Below are 7,553 nucleotides of genomic sequence, written 5' to 3' on the forward strand. Positions count from 1 at the left end.
GACAAGCTCTCATGTCTTTAACCACCCATTAAGAAAAAAGGCGCATCACAAGCTGAAGCACATTCGTAAAATTTTATCAAATCATGTAAATGAGCGAATGCTATTAAAGACCCACTTCAAACCATCTTTGATTAACCATAAGGATCGCAAGTGGCACCACTTATATGAAGGACCATTTATCATTATAAGAAAGCGTCACATTGGTTGTTATTTGTTAGCTGATCCTGTACACAGACGAATAAAAGGGCTGTATCACCACGCAGACTTAAAGAAATACCGAGTAAATCATTGAAGATACCTGCTATGTTAAGTTGCTAATTGTGTATACCTAATTATAAATTGTCATACTGTCTGTAAAGTACAAGCACACACGAGATGATACACAGGATTAGTACGCTGTCGACACGCCTCAAGGAGAGAATTAAATCATGTGAGCATCTGAAATGAAATGCATTTATCAGTTGGAGAGTAAGTTTTGTCTTAGATGTAAATTAGTTTTAAGTTAATTGAACCATGAACAGCCACAGCCAAAGAGCTGACAAAATAAGTAATATAGTAGGGACGTCCTAAGTGCCACCTGCTACAACTAGTTTTAAGAATAGCGAAGCTCTCTCCTCAAAAACGAAATAAATTAAATTGATCATTCGGACCAGAATAACTGCTCATATGTGGACATTGGTTATATTTTGTGAGTAAGGCGTGTTTGACGACAATTTCTATAAGACCACCAGTGAAACGCAGCAAATAACGGCAGAAACTTAGCAAGTAAGATTCAAGCAGGTCATTAACAATCCAGGTAACAAGAAAGAACTGCTCGACTTAATTATTATTGTTACAGCAGAAATAAGATCATATGCGATCTTAAAAATTTTTATGTCAAGCCTTTGAGATGAGATGCTTGTTTTCAGAAAACTATTTTACGATACACGGAACAGATAGTAGCCAACAGACTCCATTTACCCTTACTGCTAATGCATGCTTTAAGTTATTTTAAATGTGTATAGAGTGATGGCTAGAAAGCTGAATCATACAATATTGAAATTACTGTATCGTCCTATGATACTAACTACTTCTCATGAAAAAACTAGGGTGATAACGAACAATTTATCTTAAGCTAATCATAGCATTCATCACTATCATTGTGTCTTGTAATTCTTTACTCTATTCAGTTCTATTATGTTTCCTCTATTCTGAATCACTATCTTCCTATCTTATCATGTAGAGAAGCGAATTTTGAAGGCTGACTGAGTGCATGATATGTACAGACTGTGAGTATGGATAGTTGTGACACATTGGTTGTTGAGATGCTATGCTTTTTTATTATTTTATTTTATTTATTTATTTTTGAGAACCGCGAATTCAATTATGATTGGTTGTGTGCAACTGCACATTAGGGAACGACATGCTTCTTAATTTCCGTTGGTGGAAGCTTGAACATGAACTGTTCGCTACATCAATAAGACTACATTGACTTTGTCTTCGAAATATAGAAGTAATTAATGGAGAGAAAATAAAAGAGCTGAAATTTAGAAATGAGCAACTATTGTAAAAAGAAAAGAATAAAAGGATTTAGAACTAGGTATAAACCTAATGTGCCCATAGAAGCACTACCTATGAATAGGAGACACGTTTTTCGTCAGGCCTTGTAGTCACAGAGACTATTTTTCTTTTGTAAATAATTTCTAGACGTAGTATGCATACCAAAGGTTAATTATACTTTACAGTAATGAAACAGTTACTATTTAATGGACACATATGAACTGCTATGTAAGAACTGACTACAGACAAGCAATTAATGGACACGTTTAAAAATGGTGCGTGTGGATCTTAACATGACGACCAAATTATACCCCATAACAACGATGTAGAAGCCGAACAGTGCAAGTGTTGTACTCAACTGGTACTGTACACCTTTCTACGGAAACATTCTTCGACACAGTTACGTAAGTTGCCGTGTCTGACTGCTCCCGTATTCCCGAGTCAATGAAAGTGTGTAAAATTTATAACACCGTTGGTAGCCATCAAAGAGACTGCCTCGTGCGGAATACTTGCGCCAAATTATTGTCACGTGACTATGACGTTCGGCTCTAACACTGCTACGCAGCGCGCTCAACAATCAGCATTCTTTTGTGTAGTGGGCGCGAGAACCAGATGTGTTTGAAATACTTTCAAAGTGAAATATGATGAGAGAATGAGTTAAACACTCATATACTTTATAATATCACAAAGACACCTTAAAAAAAATCATAAACCCGACTTTGAAAATTGCTACAGAAATACTGACAGATTCAGTTTATGGACCAAGCCAAGTAATGACGAAATGTGTCAAAGTTAAATCCATACGATAGCTAAGCACTCATAAGAGAATAAGACTTTGTGTACAGAAAAATTGTTATCCTTACCTTATGCTATTTCCTTTTAGACTAAGTTATTAGTAACTAAGCATAGTAGTACACAGCCACCAGCAAGGTTGGACCACCAAAAGATGAAGAAATATTGTGGAATTTGTACAACGTGATCTGGCGGCAAACACGTGAAGACTATTTACAAATAAGCACACTCTAATACAGATTTTCTCTGCATTTTCCATGTATGGGAACATGAATGGAAGCTCCAACATTTGTCAAGTGAGATAAAGACCGCCACCAAACGGCTCAACTTGCCACAGAACTAGTCTCCATTTCCTGGTCCACGACGTAATCCCATCGTACCATCACATCCAGATAACCACTTCAACCTCCACAGTGAATCTGATGCCCCACGTTTCCTCCGTTGCGAAAGTGCAATCAATTCCCCCACTTATGTGTAGTGCTACCATTTCTACCTGACGTTCTACCACTCCCAGTGTAGCGAAAAAAATTTTTTTTGAGCAGGTCATGAAAGCAAGAAATCAGTAAAGTGCAAGAAATCTTCGTTGAAACCACAACGAAAGTATTCATGTAATATCTCACTGTAGAGCAAAAATATTAATTCTTTGTAATATATTTTGCCAAGTGCACACATTGCACCAAGACTTCCTGTGAAGTCAAATAATCTATTTCTTCATTATATTGTATATTTGTTATGACGTGTATAACGAACCTATGTATGTATATCTTTATCCTGATTTCACTGTCTCTTACTGAAAAATGAATATTTGTTAGCCTAGTAAAATACGTTAGAAGGTTTATGACTCAATTGTCATGTATTTACCCTATGAACAAGACATAATCAGCTACATGTGTACAAATATGTAAATGTTATCCCTTATGTCAAGTACTTTGCTTAATTCATATGTGAGACATAAAATTTAATCTATTGTAAAGAATTTTAAAGAGTAATCCCTATTTGTTTGACGAAAGCAATAATATTATGGCTGGGCATATGTCATGATGATCCACTCGGAATCTTCCCTCCTCACATGGGAAGCAATGTAATATTATTGTGTTTTGGATGCTCTGTATATAAAATATTTGTCATAAAAGACAAGAACAGCCATCGAGCTGTAGTTGGTAAAAAGTTGTAATTTTGTACACAAAGTCGCACGTCCAGCATTAACTGCTTCAGATAAACACTATGACACGCAGTGCTCGATCGTAATAAGATGCGAAACATATGAATGATAATAATCTATCTTCTGTTATGTATAGTTCTGGAGACTTGATTACCTTTTACTGTTCATTGCCGACATGTGAAGAAGTGCAGTGTAGCATCGCTACAAGTTAAACTATATTTTGTCTACTAAAAAACATCGAAAAACCGTGTGACGCAATGAAATACTCACGCGCACACAAGGACATCTAATTTCAAGAAAACATCGGATGGATAAAACAAGACATTGTTGTAGCATGCAATGTGTGAAAGAAATGTCAAATGTAAGTTTTATGTTCCTTAGATATCTGTTTATGTTCAGTGCTATGGATTCTTTTGGAATATATTGATGAGTCATAATGCAATCTTTTTCTTTCTATTATTTTCTTTAAGTAACCTCAGTCCTCTATTGACGTGTGCTAACTATAATACAGGTCAGCTCTTTATAGCGGTATCTCGGTTGTTTTCGGGAGGCTACTATGTATTCAATCTCAGATTTGATAATCATTACCAGAACCGATTTTCGTGTATCCTTTTTCTTTTTTTAAAAATGTTCACTTAGGTCCCTTAGGTATTTGTATCAAAGAATCAGATTGCATGAAGGCAATCTGGGTTAAATGTCAGGCTCAAACCACCTTTGCATAATCAGACATTATTCCTCTTGAATACAATTGTGAACCGATGCAGCCCAGTTCAAAACTCTGCTCGCTCTCTCTCTTTCTCTCCCTCTCCCTCTCTCTCTCTCTCTCTCTCTCTCTCTCTCTCTCTCTCTCCGACCTGCACCAAAATCAGCTAAGAAATAAATTTCATTATCATTACTATCTGTAATATTATCTGATCACATTACTGTCAATATATCACATTATCGCTAATTGGCCTATTTCTTTTTTGCACAATTTATACTTGATATGGTACTCACTCAAGCTGCCTTCTTGTGCTTTTTGAACAACAGTCTCTTCCCCTTTCTATCAAAACATATACACCACAAAATTGATGAAAACTTTCTGGGTGCCAAATTTTGATATTTTTTGGGGTCCATATCTCAACTCTGTCTTTCTGATCTTGCTATATATAGAAATATTCTTTAAGCTACAGAAGCTGTATTGTTGAATTTGCATACTTACTGATGTTATGACTTCCTAAAGGATTTTTGACAACATTATACACAACATAGCCAAAATGCATTACCCTACACTATTGTTGATGAAAAATACATTTTCTTTGAATTTCTACTTCCTGTCTGGTATTAATCTTGTGATTATCTGGTGCTTAGAAAGTTTTGTGACTGAACTACTTTGTGTTTCGTGAAATGAAACAGGAACTGCATCATAATTTTTATCTCTGGATGACAGTGACTGTCATAAGCTTTAATCATTTTACTATGGTAAAAGTCAGCTTAAGCTAGAAAAAGAAGTGTCATCATTGTCCAAAAAGCTTCGAAAACTTAAATTTGGATTTTACAGAATATACCCAAATTTGTTCATACCACAATGGCCTGCTGATGCCAAAATTTTAATTTTTGCAAAATACCTGCTGTAATCTAATTGGGTGAAAAGAAATATAAAGTTAAGAAGAGTTTACAGCTAATTAATATTTCTAAAGTTGATAAGTTGGAACTGTTGACAAAGTTTTCAAACAACTACTGTCTCAAGATGAACCAGAATCAATGTCTGTTGATTATGTGGCTACAGTTGACACTTGCCACACAGTGAATCCTTCAATAGCATCTTTGGGAGATTCGCCTTTCGAGCTTCAAAGAATTAGCAGCCTATGTTTTGAAAAATCGGAGAAAGTGGAGTTGCAAGCAACCATAGGCCATGAAACCTGCCTAGTCACTTCGCTAACAACATATGAGGAAGCACCACAATATCAAAACCATGAGAAGTTTTAGCTTGTGAAGCAGAATAGCTACCAAAATAAATGTCCAGTAGTGTCATGTAAGTTAAAAATAAAAAACGGAAAACTCCCTAAAGACAGCACAAAATGTGCTGAAACATGCCTGGGTGAAACAAAACAGAAAAAAAGGTGTATTGATAAGACAGAATTCCTCTTCCCATTTCATAGCAAGCACAGACATAGCAAGAACAACTGCAACACCACAAGATGATCATAGCAGAAGGAACTCATTGCGTTACATGAGGTGGAATGCATATGCAGCTGAAACCATCTTCAAACCAACTACTGTAATACAGCAGAAATTGATAAAATAGTGGTACTTAAGTTAGAAAGTAGAATAATTAGGAAATGTATAAACAGGTATTGGAGAATAGCTTCAAATGATACAGTATATAAGAAAATACAACAAGTAATGGCCACAATCAGGAAGAAACATCTTATTCTTTGGACTACTGATGGGAACTCCAGAAAACAGAATTGGAATTAGAAAAATAAATAGGTTATAGAGAACTCTAAATTGCATTACATGGCTTAAAAACCAATACAAACACCAAATTCCAGCAAGACACACAAACCAGACTACAAAAGATGAATAGAACTACATGAAGGGTGATCTCAAACAAAGAAAAAAAAAGAATTTCTGAAAGAAAATAGTGGGCAGGCAGAAGAGCAAAAAACCCGTTAAATAATTATTAGTTATAAAAATCCTTTGTATAAACCGCTCTAATCGGCTACAGAGCTCCTATGAAGGATATAAAATAAATGATGATAAGGTAATAATAGGCAGAATGTATGCAAAACCACTTAATACCATGACAAAAGATTGAAAATGGTCTCTCACATTATTATATAATCATCATCTTTCACAACCATCTTGGTACATACTCTTCCTCGGCATTATATTCATGCAATCTCTGTTGTAGGACTTCCTTTCCTTCTTCATTAAAATCCATGGGTCCATACTACTTCTTGAATATTTTCATGTACAAATAATAGCAGTAACTGTAATCTGGGCATTTACTTGTCTCCCAGCACTAACGGGTAATCACTATAATATGTTGAATGTCAGTCTTAATACACTGAATTGCCTGGTAGGTGAATGACCCTATCGAAACACAGATGTTAATGTTTCCTGAACTTCACTAGATGGTTGTCTAAATCTCATTGAAGCAGCACTTCCAATACTGTGATCATGATTCAGCGTCAACTTCACTTCACATAGCATGTCTACAGAACTTTGCTACTCCTACAAACCTGCCTCGACCGGTACTTGTCATCATGAGCAGTATGAATTGTGACCACCATTTTCGATGGGTAGTCGGTGTTTTTTGTCACCTTATGCACTGCATGATCATGCGTTCTTTCACATTGTGCCTTGTGATGACACACCAACATCTGGCTCACACTAAAGCATTTTCTTGTTGCTGCTCGAGCATTCCGAGATCCACAGTGTCAACAGATGCATTATCTACAGTCCTTTAAATTTTATTTTATAAGAGATAGATAGGAAATACAAAAAATTGAAACCATCTGGTATAAGACTCGGTAATCGGCTTGTATGGGTGGATGATGTTGTTCTAAAAAGTGATAACAAAGACGACTGGCAGCTCATCCCAAGTTCTTGGAGAAATACTGCAAGGAAAGCAGAGTACATAGTGTTGAGCAAGGCACCCAATCCCACTGACGATGAAATCACTTTTAAAAGAGCAGACACAGTTAAATATCTGGGAAGCATTTTTAGCTAACAGAATACAATTAAAACTGAGATTTAAGGCAAGGATCGCAAAGGCAAAGTAGAGCATATTTTGGCGTATGGGATGCGCTGTGCAGTTTCGAAAAGTTTTAAAATCAGACTATAGCATAGTGTAGTCCTTCCAGTAGCTCTGTATGGGTCTGAAACATTTGGAAAGAAGATGAGCAAAGAGGACTAAACTCCGAGAGAAACATATTAACAAAAATATTTGGACACAAGAAGGACACTCAGTCACAGGGATGGAGGACAGCAAAACACCAGAAACTGCCAGACCTACACACAAGACAGATCAGACAGTTCTGTTAGCGTTTCGCGCGTTATCACTATCTACTGC

Source organism: Schistocerca piceifrons, chromosome 3, assembly GCF_021461385.2.
Source record: "Schistocerca piceifrons isolate TAMUIC-IGC-003096 chromosome 3, iqSchPice1.1, whole genome shotgun sequence".
Taxonomy (NCBI): Eukaryota; Metazoa; Arthropoda; class Insecta; order Orthoptera; family Acrididae; genus Schistocerca; species Schistocerca piceifrons.